Source organism: Pantherophis guttatus, chromosome 2, assembly GCF_059756535.1.
Source record: "Pantherophis guttatus breed Tessera chromosome 2, ASM5975653v1, whole genome shotgun sequence".
NCBI lineage: Eukaryota > Metazoa > Chordata > Lepidosauria > Squamata > Colubridae > Pantherophis > Pantherophis guttatus.
The window spans coordinates 33,018,373-33,033,041 of NC_142064.1; the positions used below are offsets into that span (position 1 = coordinate 33,018,373).

General features: G+C 37.1%; 1 pseudogene; it reads left to right on the forward strand.

The window, feature by feature from the left end:
• Positions 1-2,004: 2,004 nt before the first annotated feature.
• LOC148115070 (uncharacterized) lies at positions 2,005-14,228 on the forward strand (annotated as a pseudogene).
• The last annotated feature ends 441 nt before the right edge of the window (positions 14,229-14,669 follow it).

Genomic DNA, 14,669 nt, shown 5'->3' on the forward strand with positions numbered 1-14,669 from the left:
GAGAGAGAGAGAGAGAGAGAGAGAGAGAGAGATCTCCACTTGACAAAAAGCATACACGAAAGAGACCTAAAACAAGATGGATTGATGACATCAGCAAGTATTGCCCAATTGATAAAAGAAAGCTCAGGACCATATTGGTTGGAAACATGTGGAAGAGGCCTTCATCCTGTAGTGGATAGACAATGGCTGAAATGATGAGGATGAGATGTATTCTAGCATCTTACTTCAGTTTCAAAAAAAGTTGAAATTTTTTAAATTACTGAAATTTGTCTGACTGGTTTGACTGATTGCTCTCCCTGAAACAACTTTTTCTTTTATAATAACAATTCTCTTTGTATGTAGATTTCAGGAAAATATTTCCTGAATGAATACTTGGCAGGGACATTGGCAGAACGCAACCATTGCTATAATTTGTGCTGAGAATTCAATTTCTTTTACGGTTTCCATATTGTCCGTACTTCATCTTGCAAAAGGTCTATCTATGAATTGGCACTAATTTGATGGCACCTAATCAGTCCCTGTTTACCGATTTTCTAATATTCTTCAATGTGTTTTAAAAAGTAAAAAAGATAAGGCAGGTGTAAACATATTTATTAATATATTTACTTATCTGCAACAGCCTTTTGGGCTTACTAGTGATCTCTTTGTTCTCAGGGCCCTTGTAGTAATATGTAAAGTTATGATCAGGTGCTTAATTTTGGGCTGGTTGTTGCTTCAAAAGATACATTTCTGTAAGGTATATTAATTTTATAAGGTAGGTTAGTATGCCTTTTGTTTAAACAAGGTTTATGTCCACATTCAAGAAATTCTTTTTTCAGTTTTGTTGTCTAAAGGTAACTAGATTTATAGAATTCTGTGGGTTATTAATCCCATTCAACCTTTTGCCTTCTATTTGTACTAAGGTTTGGAATGAAATTGCCCTGTCCCTCATTTAGACTTTCTTTTTGAAAAACTGGGGGAAAAAAGTAATATCTATTCTACTTCTAACTGTCATTATGGCAGCCTGGTAATTATAATTAATTCATTTTCCTGTCACTTTTACATTGCTTGGAATAGAGCAACCAAAATAGCCAGTTATTTTCTAACACATTTTCGAACAATGTGTAGGCGAGACTGGAAAACATGTACAAGATGAACTTTATAACAAGTTTATAAGAAGTTATAAGAAGTTACACAGCTATGTTGCTGTGTAAAGTTCAATATTACCTTTGCAACAATGGTAATTGATTTGGTTGTTTTTATTTTAATTTGCATGTTGCTTTTCTTCTCTCCAATTGGTATATGCATTAAATTTAATTTAGGCACCCTTGGTAATGCTAGTAATGGTGATCGTCTCCATAAAGTAGTTGAACTCCATTTCCAACCATTCTTATTATCCAATGAGCCACCAGATAGCAATAGCACTTAGAATTACATACCACTTCACAGTGCTTTACAGCCCTCTCAAAGTGGTTTACAGTGTCAGCATATTGCCCCCAACAATCTGGGTCCTCATTTTACCATGTCGGAAGGATGGAAGGCTGAATCAACCTACAGCCGGTGAGACTTGAACTGCCAATCTGCAGGCAGCTAGTAGTCATCAGAAGTAGCCTGCAGTACTGCATTCTGTAGGCATCTCTCTCTCTCTCTCTCTCTCTCTCTCTCTCTCTCTCTCTCTCTCTCTCTCTCTCTCTCTCTCTCTCTCTCTGTGTGTGTGTGTGTGTGTGTGTGTGTGTGAGTGTTTAGAAGAAAATTTTTCCAAAGAAGCTTCTGAATTCCAATAGCAGGTGTAAAAAAATAGTTTACCTACTATTCCAAAGTTTTGTAATTTTGCCTTTATTCCCAATTACGTTTTTTCCTAAGCTAAGTAGTCCCATACTTTAACACCTTCCATTTCTTTTAAACAAGACATAAAAGGATTGAAAATATTGTGTTTTTTTCAGATGATCTACCCTGGGATTTCACAATCCTGAATAGTTTGGCAACTCATAAATCTTTACTGTTCACCTCTGATCTTTCACAATCATGTTTGGAACTTGTGAAGATGCCTTCAAAGAACTCATGGAGCTACCTTCAGATGTACAGCTCTCTGTATGAAGCCTTCTTCACTGCAGATAGGCTGTATTTCTGTAAGATTATCCTAATCTTTTTTTAAGATGGGAGGGGCTGCTTACATAGTGAATTCAGCATAGGGTGTATCACTGATGTGAGATATAGTATCACAGAATTAGAAAAGGCTACAACTATCCCTTTACACAATCCAAGAGTCCTGATTAAAACATCTCCTAGAGAGGTCTGGCCATGACACCCAGTGAAACTAAGGGCTACCAAGTCTGGGTTGAAAAAATCTGAACCATCGCAAGATGGCAGGAAAGAAATATATAACACTTTTAATTTTTTGCTGCCATTGTGTCATTATCCATAATTTTGCAGTGCAAATCTGGTAGTCCTAGTAAAAACTCCTAAATATTAGTTCCACTGTAGATAATTTAAGCGGAATCAGCTTTCTTGTTTTTGTTTCTATCCATGAAATGCCATTTTGCATATAGTCTAGAATATATTAGCTTTTTACAACAGTCTATACCTTGCATAGAATCAGTGGGTACTTAAATATACAGCCGTGCGAAGGAATTTAGCAATGCCAGCTGGCCCTACTTTATTTTACATATGCTTATTGTGTATATTTGCTGTATTTGGTATTAGATAAAGCATGAAGCTATTAGATAAAGCCTTTTTGTCACCTGTTACATTTTTAGCCATATAAAAGAGATGCTTTAAGTGCATGCATTCAAAAATAGCAACTATTGATATGCACACACACTTACTTAGGTGCCTACAGAAATATTAATCAAAAATCTTCTTGGCACTCCCAGCAAGTATTCTGGAAGTCTGAAAAGAGCTCTGGACTTTTGTACTCCCAGACATCATCAATATTGGGAAGGTAAAGTGATATATTTCAGGCTCAGCTTTAGACAGCCTAGTTGAAAGCACAGGACTTCTGAGCTCCCGGGAATCTGTTTTTTTTATTGGAGAACACCTGCCTTACTTCTTCTGTTGCTCCAGGGCAGTGATGGCTAACCTTTTCTGGACCGAGTGCCCAAAGCGCACACGCACCTGAACCCCCAAAATGCAATGTGTGCATGGCCCCGCACATGTGCCCCGCCCACCACGCATGTGCATCCCCCGCACATGCTAGAACCCCCAAAATGCAATACATGCAGCCCCCTGTATGCGCAACATCCCCCACATGCCCACACGCACCCCGCATGCCCCCCACCCCCCACGCATGCACGGCAGAGACCCGAAGACCAGCTGGCCAGCAGGAAGGATGCATGCATTCATAGCAGAGCTGAACTGGGGTGATGGCTCGCATGCCATCAGAGAGGGTGCTGCATGCCACTTCTGGCACATGTGCCATAGGTTCACCATCACAGCTCTAGGGCTTAAAAGAAAAGTGCTAGCTGTTATTATATGGATGATTAAATATTTTATTTCCTTTTCATATTGTCCATTTATTATACCTAGAAGAAAGGTTTCCGGTCTCATTTCTAATCTTCATTGTGTGATTTCTTCTACTTGTGTTCTAATCATTTGCCAGTATTGTTTTGTTTTTGGACAGGTCCACCACATGTGATAATAAGTTCCTTAATAAAATTTACATTTCCAGCAAGTTGGAGAAGTGTTGAGGAACATTCTTGCCAATCTGGCTGGTGGGAGGTGCCACCTATAGAACATTTTGTAATAACAGCAGCACAAATAATTTTTGCACAAAATTGGAAGAGTAGTGACACACCGACAGAAGATAGAGTAATTAATAAGATTATGGAATGTGCAGAAATGGACAGACTTACAAAAGAATTACAAGATAAAGAGGAACATGATTATTATCTAGTATGGGAAAAGTGGTATACCTGGTTGAAAAATAGAAAAAGGAAAAAAGAATAGGGAGTAATTGGAGTTACAGAAACAGGAACATAAATCACTAACATAAATTAACAATGAATCATAAAGATAGATATATGAGTAAGATCAAACAAGGAAGAGTCAAAACACAAATAAGAACATACATCACTGTTGTTTATTTGACAATATATATTTGACAAAATGTATATTTGAAATCTTTGTTTACATGTTTTGTTCTGTATGTTTTGTTGTCACTAGTTCTGTTTTGTTTGTACTTTTAAACAAATAAAAATTTATTTAATTATAAATAAAAGAAAAAGAAAAAGTGCTAGCATGAAGGCTTTGCAGTCCTAGCCTACTAATGAATATTTATGAAGTAAAAAGATGGTTGTGTAGAAACGCCTACAATTATCTATGGCTCCCTGTTAAGTCATGTTTGACAATCAACCCTAGGTGTCTGTAGCAAGCCAGAATGATATATCAAAGGGATACCATTGTGCAAATGCCATGATTATAAAATATTCTTGTGACATCTGATGTAAATTGTGACATTTGTGTCATGATTTCATGATGCATGTGTTGCCACTTGGTCCACTCAGGTGCATATAAGAACAGCCCAAAGTCTGCTTCTGTATAATGTATTCCAGCACCCAACATACTCAATTAATTACCAACAAAGGCTAGAATTCACAATATATCTTTCAATAAAACTATACTACTATGTTGTCAATTGAAGATTCCATCTGTGTCTTATCAGTTTTGAGAAAGCCCATTCAGTAATGTTATTTTTTTTTTTTAAAAAAAAAGCAACTCATTGGTATATTCCTCTGAAGACAAACATTATTTGACATTTTTAAAAACTCTACTGAGACTTATTACCTTGCAGCAGTCTCAGTCCAGAGCAGTAATCAAAGGATTAAAGACAGGTTCCTTCAATTGGATTTGCTGCCCAAGCCATTTCTTAGAGGATTACAAATATGTGGGTTATAGTGCTATTCATTTTAGAAAACTACACTTGTTCCTTGTTTTAGAATAAAAAGGATGTTACATGTAGAAGGAATAAAGAGACACATAAAAAGGAGATTGACTCATGGTGGTAGAAACCGTGGCTATTGTGATTATCTTTATGTACCGTGTTTCCCCCAAAATAAGACCCTGTCTTATTTTTTTTTTAAACCCTGAAATAAGCGCTTGACCTTATTGCCATGCGTTCAAAAGCCCGATTGGGTTTATTATCAGGGGATATTATTTTGGGGAAAACAGGGTAGCAATAGCACTTAGACTTATATACTGCTTTACAGTGCTTTACAGCTCTCTCTAAACAGTTTACAGAGTCAGTATATTGCAAGAACAGTACCCTCAGCTTTCTGATGAAGTAGAAGAGGGATGGGTATGGAATAAATAAATGAAACACAAAAATGCTGCAATAAGAGATGTTTGTTCTGGCACTAGTAGAGTGTTTTAAAGCTTCACAATGGGAAGGACTTCTAAGCACGAACTTAATGGATAGCTTGATAGAAGCATGTAAATTTTGGATGCAAAAATCTGGGCTACCAGTAGATGGAAATAAAGTGTTACAGGACGTTAGCTCTTTGCTGTCTTCTAGTGGCCTTTCAGATTTTTTGCAATATTGGATTCACCAGGAAGCACGTTGTACTTTTCCCTTCCCCCTTTGAGTTGGCTGCAATTCAAATATTATTCTCTGTGCAGGAATTGCACTTTACCTGGTAGAAAAGGCAGAAACTGTTTGCACAACATACTAATGCTGACTGGCTAAGCCAAAACCAAACAAACCACATAATGTGAGTGAGACTTTTACATTGTAATAAAGCGTTTTGTTTGTTTTGGCTTCATATGCTAAGCCAAAGGAAAGCAAACTACAATATGACTAAGTGTGATCTGTGAATTAACCCCCGGAAAAAGTGTGTTTGTGTGTGTATGGTAGGCACAGGAGCATCCCCAGAAGAGGTTTTAAAAAGTCAAGATAGTAGCCATGACAATGAAAACCTCTGCATTGACTTGACACACCCCTGGGTGAATAACATTTGAGCAATCATGGACAGCAATCCAGCCTCTCAGTCTTTCTCTAGAAGAACATGAGATGCGGCAACCAGACCAAAAAAGATGAGGTTAAATTTTTTAGCTTAAGGTGAAAAATTATATTGTCAAAATTTGGTTGCCAAAAGAGTGATTAGGTGTGTGTGTGTGTGTGTGTGTGTCAGAGGTGGGTTTCACATAATTTTACCATCGGTTCGCCGCACACCAAAAATGTGAGCACGCACACGTGCCTTCCGTGCATGCGTGCAGCCTTCCATGCATGCGCTTTGCTTGCGCATGTGGCTTGCACGCATGCATGCGGCTTAGAAAATGTGGCTAAATAGGACGACATAGTGCCGGGGCAGGTCAGCAGGCCCACCCACAGGTCACCACTACTGATTCGCTCGAACTGGTCCGAATCAGCTGAATACCACCACTGGTAGGTGTCAGGGGTGGGTTCTAATTTTTTTTACTACCGGTTCTGTGGGCGTGGCTTATTTTGTGGGTGTGGCTTGATGGTCATGTGACAATTCTTTAGGATTTAGCAGAGGTACTGGTCTACCAGGCTTTTAACTGCTTGCAGAGCTGTACCGGTCTACCCATTTATTTTTGCAGGCACTGCTCTACTCATTTATTTTTGCAGGCACTGGTCTACCCATTTATTTTTGCAGGCATCGGTCTACTCATGTATTTTTGCAGGCACTGGTCTACCCATTTATTTTTGCAGGCAGTGGTCTACTAATTTGTTTTTGGAGGCACCGGTCTACCACCAAACTGCCTTTTACCACTGATCAGCTGTAGGGCGGCCCTTTGAAGCCCCGCGGCAAGAGTTTAAACAGTTTTTTGCCCTTATAGCCCATCAGCTGGGACTCAGGAGGCAGCAATAGATTGGGGGTGGGACCAAATAAAAGGTAAGAATAACGCGGGGGTGGGGGGGCAGAACTGGTTCAGTGACGTGGTATCGTCACCGCTACCAGCTCGGCGGAACCGGCTGGAACCGGGAAGAATCCACCACTGGTGTGTGTGTGTGCGTTATATTTTTCTACACAAAGAAAACACAAAATAAAATTCATGACACAACATTTGGTTTTTTGCAACCAAGTCTTGGGGCTCTGGATGGAGGGAATATGTAGCCCAGAGTTGCTGACATGGAAACAGTTTGATGGGTAAATATTTCTTGAGATTAAAAACAAGCAAGCATTTCAATTTCATTAAACCCTTAACATAACAGATTAGAGGGATCTTTAAATTAGTGCAAAGTGTCAGTGTGTTTATTTATGGAAATGTGTTTAGATAATTAGACAGTAGCTTAATTGAAAAACATTTAACATTTTCATATAAAGCACTGCATTAGTTGGAAAAATATAACATATTTTAAAAGGAAATTAACATGCAAAATCTTGATTATTTGGATCAGTGCCATACTTTGTCTTAACTAGAAAAGGAAAGGAGTCGACTTTGTTTACCTAATTAATTGTCACCACGATATACTAGGATAGCATCTAGCAAAATAGGCATACGCTTCTGATTGTGACATGCTTGTCAAGACTCTCAGAGAAGCTGAAAGTCTGCTGGACTAATCGAATCAACCAGACCTCATGTTAACGTGTCAGGATTGCCTTTTTTTAAATAAGCACACAGTCAAGTAGAATAAGGATAGAAGTTCAATAGCAGCTTCTCAGATTCTATTCTATGTAATGTAAGAGTTAACCCCTTGTGAGTATGCAAATCTCCCATGGCTGTCATTTTGTGAGTATGGTCTTGAAAATCTAAAACATGACCATAGCACAAACCCATTTCCCACCTATATTTTATCAGGAGATATGGTCTGGGATAATTATTTATGCTTCCTTTTATTTCTGCCCTTGAAATTCCTTTTACATTGTTTCTCAGCTAGTCCTTAAGGTTATTTAGGTCAGGGTTTCCCAACCGTAGCAACTTTAAGGTGCATGGACTTCAACTTCAATATGCTGCCTGGATATTCAAATCCATATGTCTTAATGTTGCCATGTATCTTAAAGTTGCCAAGCTTGGGAAAGCCTTAGTTTCAGTGGTGAAATGTAAAATTTATTACTACCGGTTCTGTGGGCGTGGCTTGGTGGGGGGGGGGTAATGTGACTGGGTGGGTGTGGCCAACTTTTTTTTTTAACTTTTAAAAGCAAAGAGGTTGTTAAAAATGCTTTTAAAAGCTTCTGATGATCAGGCAACTCAGCTGGGATCGTCAGAGGCTTTTAAAAGCATTTTTTCTACAACCTCTTTGGCTGAAGAGGTTGTAGAAAAAATGCTTTTAAAAGCCTCTGACGATCCCAGCTGAGCCGTGCAATCATCAGGGGCTTTTTTGTTTACTTTTAAAAGCATTTTTTCGGCCAAAGAGGTTGTTGAAAAAATGCTTTTAAAAATAATTTAAAAAAGCCTCTGCTGATTGCGTGGCTCAGCTGGGCGGGGAGGGCAGCAGGGATTTTTGCTACAGGTTCTCCAAACCACCCGCCACCATCGCTACCGGATTGGGCGATCCGATCTGAACCGGGAGCATTTCACCCCTGCCTAGTTTATGTTAAAAGAACACATAAATGCCCTGCGCAAAGGTAGATAGGTCTTGCCTTGATGGAAATCAGCAATTCTAGAGCAAACTTTACTATTTAAAAAAATATATATTCTTCTGTTTCCTATGGAATACTGTAATACAACATACAACTGCTGCTTTTCCCAATGGATAATTTCACACATGGAATCTGAAGTTCTGTTGTCATACGGTACAGTGTTGATTATAGAATACCTCAGCTTTAATTTGCTTGACCTATCTTTTGGTTTGATTTTATGTGAGATTGAATTCACATAATCCATTTCATTAGCTTGTGTTCTGACCGGTTCATCATGAGAATGCTGTCCACTCTATCATGACCTATATGCAATCTCAACCTGATTGTGAAATGAATGGGATGCTTCCTATTTATATCATCATAGGAATTGTGAGATCTCTGCTTGTTATAATTTATAGGCACATCCTGACTGCTATTTGTCATTTCTATGTTGCAAAGATTTCCATGAGTAATCCCTCAATTCAGAATTTATAGAGTCATCCTGGCTGCAAAACCAAGGTTAATTTGTTCCTTTAACTAGTTGAACTAAAACTCCTTTCTCTTTTTAAGGAGATATTGGTCCCATGGGGGAAATTAATTATTGTATTAAACTTTACCTTTAGTTACAGAGGTGTGAAGGAAAAAGAAAGGGAGGTGGAGGCAAAACAAATTAATATGACTAGCCAAAAAGATTGATGACTATCTGAATATTAAGAAAATAAAACATGAAGTAATGAAGAGGCCAGGTCACAAAAGGAAATTACAGAGATGTAGCCTAGAACTACCATGATGATATCAGAAAACAAAAGCTTTTAATAAATTGAGGTTATCCAGTAATGCTGAAAAGAGCTACCAGTTGCTTGGAGAAGGTAATATGATAAGTACAAAGAAAAGGCAGAAGTATCTCGTGAAATACCTCTGGACTTGCCCAATTGTATTAATTGTGCGGATTCCAGGCAGATGAGCTGTATTTGAGAATTGGTTTAGCAAAAAATTTGTATGCCCTAGTTCGCAGTACAATATTACTGCAGATGAAGCTTCGCAGCTCTTAATGCCTTTTTGGCAATGCTGTTACAGTGGACTCTGGTGCTTAGATCGTTCTTGCAAAAAAAAAAACAACAACGAAAAAAACGTGTGTTCCATCAAGAAATGTGAACAGCAGCTTGAAGAAATAGGATTGAAACTTGCGAGCTATAAAAGCATGGTGAAAGAATAACTCTTTAACCTCAATGAATTTTAATTTTTAGTATCCGATGAATTGTATGATAGGGTCTGAAGGAAATAGAACCTTTATGTGTTATTTTTGAGAAATCCTGAAAAGTGGATTTCTAGTAAGGATATGGTGAGCTAGACATCCCTAAAGGAGCAGGGATGGTATTATGACAGAAGCTGGTGGCTAAGAGAGTGGACTTTGGCTAGCAAAATCTCTCTGGACAAAGGAGAGATTGTGATATCATTCACATGTATTCTGGATACCTGTGCCTCACAAAAAGGCTGCCAGAACTGAGCAGTCAGCTAGTGTCACATGACTGGAAGACAAGGGATTCCAACTAAGCTTATAGTTGTAATGGACATAAAGTTTGGTTGAGCTTAATTTCCTAATGTCTTTTTGAATTACTACTTTTTTTTTTCTGCTTTTCATATATTAAGACTCTTCAGACCAGCAGGTTTTATTGCATTCACTGGATAAGTTTTCTTTAACTCTTAATGAAAGAGGGTTTTTTTAGGACATAGAAAAATTATTTAGGGGAGGGATAAATGGCAAAAGGGTTATTAGAGTATTATTTTTGGAAAGTTATAAATGAATCAAGGGTTCAGATGGATTTGAGGTAAGATTTTCAAATTAATTGTAAGAATCCATCCCATAGGAAATGGCTTTGTTTTGAATTCCAAAAAGACAAAAAAAATTTCATAGGATGGGACTTTGAAAGTTTATTTATTTATTTATTTATTGGTTCAATTTATATGCTGCCTTCTCTGGAGACTCAGGGCAGCTTACAATGCGTTAAGCAATAGCCTTCATACTTTTGAGCGTGGTGAGATTCGAACTTGCAGTAATTGCAGGCAGCTGGTGTTACTTAATAGTACTTTAATCTGCTGCGCCACCAAGGCTCAGTTGGACACTAAGTGGGAGTCAGGAGGAATTAAATATTACAATTAAAAGAAAAAATACTTAAATCTACTTGCTGACAAAGGAACAAAATACTTTAACGTTTGATGTATTGAAATATATTTGTGAACAATGGACTCAGAAGTTAATTTTAAGAATATCTGCTATTAAAAATAGACTGTGTAAATGATGCAATAGAAGAGTTTTATTGGACAAGACTGAAATAAATTTGAATGAAGTTTAAAAATGGTAGGTTACAATAATGTTCTGGGAAAAGGCAATATACTATATGTACCAATGAAACTAGCTATTGTCTTAATAATTAAAAGGGATGTACAAATAACAAACCAGAAGAGTGAGTTGGATAATTTTCCTATATTGGCTTTATGAAGGAGACCTGTTAAAATTATGAAACACTTGGTGAACAAAGACAAAGAAAGGAAACCAATCTAGTTTTAAGATATCATTTGAACTGATGAAAGATCAAGTTTGTTCAAAGGGGAAGAATATAAAGTTGGTTTACCTGATCAAGTTTAAAGTAGATATGTTATTATTTCTGGTAACCCTTAATAGGCTTTTGCTGGCTAGGATTAAATGATAAGGTTTTAGGTTTTTGTTTATAGATAAAAACTGAGATATGGGATGTAGAGATTGCTGAATTTTAAGGGAAGGTGATAAATTGTTACATTGTCTATATTTATGAAGTAATTATAATAATGAAGGGGAAATTTACTTCTTTACACATTTCTCTTCTTTTTCTATGTTATTACTTTTTCCTTTTTTATTTTTCTATTCTTTTCATTTATTTATTTTTTTGTAGTTTATATTAGTTTTCATCTGTATAACTGTAGTGCTTAATAAAATTATTACAAAATAGAAATGAACTGATGACCTCTCAGATGACTGCAGAGCAAATATTACCAATGATTTTAAAGAGGGCTAAAGGAAAAGCCTAATCATTATAGTTCTGAACACCTGGAAAGATAATAAACAATCAGTCTGGAAATTACAATGAGGAAATTTCCAAAGGTCAGCATGAATTAGATAAAAAGAAATCTTGCCAAGTTAATCATTTAATTTATTGATTGGGTAACAATTGTGGGAATGTTGGAGACATAATATACCATGATTTCAACAAAGCATTTGACAAAATACCCCATGGCATGCTGATGAGACATCTAGATGAATGACATGACAATTAACTTGAAACATTTGTTAGTTGCGAAGTCGTGTCCAACCCATCACGATCCCATGGACAACGTTCCTCCAGGCCTTCCTGTCCTCTACCATCCTCTGGAGTCCATTTAAGCTTATGCCTACTGCTTCAGTGACTCCATCCAGCCACCTTGTTCTCTGTCATCCCCTTCTTCTTTTGCCCTCAATCTTTCCCAGCATTAGGTTCTTCTCCAGTGAGTCCTTCCTTCCAAAGAAAGGCAATGCCAAAGAATGTTCAAACTTGAAACATACTTGGCTCAAAAATCATACTCAAAGGGTACTCATTAGGAAAGTATCACATGGGATGTTACAAGGATTAGATAGTGCTATACACTTTATTATTTTTATTTGTAAAATATTCAAAAGAGATATAAGTAATGCTTTGCAGATAATATAAAACTAAGTAAGATAACTGAAAATCTGATTGAACTTTATACACTGTGAAACATTAGGGGAACAAATGTCTTCATAAGAGGGAAGAAAACAGAGAAATAAAATTCAAAACAACTTAGATAAGTTGGAGAAATAAGCTGAAAATAACAAAATGAAATGAAATAGAGATAAGAGCAGAAACCAAATAAGTGATATATGGTACAGAATACTTATGTTGATACTTATGAAAAAGATTTTGTAACAGCAGTTCATTGCATAATATAAATCTGCAGTGTGATATTGCTCCAATGAAGGGAAATGCAATTTTAGCTGCATCAAGAGAAATAAATTTCCAAACCAGGGAAAACGATGTTTGGTACACTCTCACACTCAATATATCTAATTTGGAACACCATACTTTAAGAATGGTTTGAAACAAAATGGAACCAATTGAGGAAAATGCAAGAAAAATTACTAGAAGGCTAGAAATTAAGTTCTATAAAGAGAGATTAAAAAGTTTTCTATGTTTACCCTGAGAGACATGAGAAGGATGGGAAAATACTATACAAATATCTGAAAGTATGTCACAAAAAAGATAGCGACCTGAAATAATGGATTTTAGCAAGGCAGATTTTAGCTATAAGCAAAGGGGAGGGGGAGGGGACAAAATCATTGAAGTCTCCAGAGATGGCCCAGAATATAAGAACAGCGATGGCTCAGCGGCCCCACAATTCTGTAGAGTCATCTGCAAAAATGAGGCCATCAAACAAAAGTTCATCTACACTATAAATTCAATTGCCAGATCCAACTACAACTACAGCAAACTTCAATCATGGCCTGACCTATCCTTACTATAACAGATCCGCTCCCATGAACTCCATGCAGAACTCAAAAGACGGCAAGACCAAGGTGACACAAATCTATACATCGACTACCGTGCGGACTGCATAAAAAGTAAGACTCACAATCAATCCCCCAACATCCAACCCTCCATCACACAAAACATCCAACCATCCATCCAAAACATCCACCCCACCATCATTCAAAACTAGGTATGCACGCCCCTTACTTTCTCAATACCACCACTACTGACATCAAATGCAAACTAATAAACACAAGAAGCATCGTAAACAAAATGCCCAAACTCCTCCTCTTATTAAATACCACTACATTTGACATCATATTTGTCTGTGAAACATAGCTAAACGCATCCCTCCCTGACTCCATTATCACAGTAAGAGACTATCATGTTTACCACTCTGATCGCGAAACCCGCAGAGGGGGTGAAGTACCTATCTTCTACAGAAAGTCACTAAACCTAAAAAATATTCAAGTTGCACATGAATTCGCTCTTCCGGAAACTATCATCTGTGAACTGTCCTTAAACACCACACTTCACTTCTTACTATGTTACAGAGCCCCTGACTACGATATTGCACATGCAAACAAGTTAAGTTCATTACTAACGTGGGCAGCCTCCTGCCCATACCCTCTCATCTTTCTTGGTGACCTCAACCTACTTCTTATTAATTGGACAATAAATTGGTACAACTGAACCCATCCATACAACCCTATACAATGCTGTTACAAATCTAGGTCTAGATCAACTAGTAACTAACAACACTAGATTCAACAACTACCTCAACCTCATCTTCTGCAACAGCTTAAACTCAATTTATGGACTACAAATAAAAGAACCCTTTTCCAACAGTGACCACAGCATGATTGACTTTTGTCTCAATAGATTCCCTTACAAAAATCACCAAAATAATGGGATACCCAACTACAACTTCAAAAAAGCCAACTATGATCTCATAGACACCAACCTCTCATCTCTTGATTGGCTAATTCTATTCTCTGGCTGTAACACTGCCAAAGACCATAACATTTTCTTGCTTGAAATCAATATAGTTATTAAACTATATGTACCACTAATCACCACCAAAACCAGGAAAAACAAATTACCCATATCAATAAGAAAGCTCCAATCCAAAAAAAATCTCTCTGGCAAAAAAACAAAACTGGCTATGTAGCTAACTTTAACACATATACAAAAATATATGCCACCAAATAAAGACTGAAAGCCCCAATTATCATACCAAACAAGAAGAGAACCTCCTGTGCATGAAATTCTGGGAGTTGAAGTCCACAAGTCTTAAAGTTGCCAAGGTTGGAGACCCCTGTTCTATTGGGTAAGTTTTTTTCCCCTTTGGGAGCTTTAAAAAAAATAGTTAATTGGGTTTTTTTTTTAGTTGTTCTTCTTTTAGACCTAGCCATTTAAAGTTTAGAAAGTTTTAAATTTAGCTGCTTTTATATAAAAATAAAAATAAATAAAAATAAAATAATATTTGTGCAGCTTTCTGAGATTTAGTGTGTTTCTGTAGTGTTTCACTCTAACTACACAAACACACAAAATCTCACAAAGCTGTATGTGGAATTTTGTGTGTGTAAAGTGTGAAAGTTGTTTTTTTGGG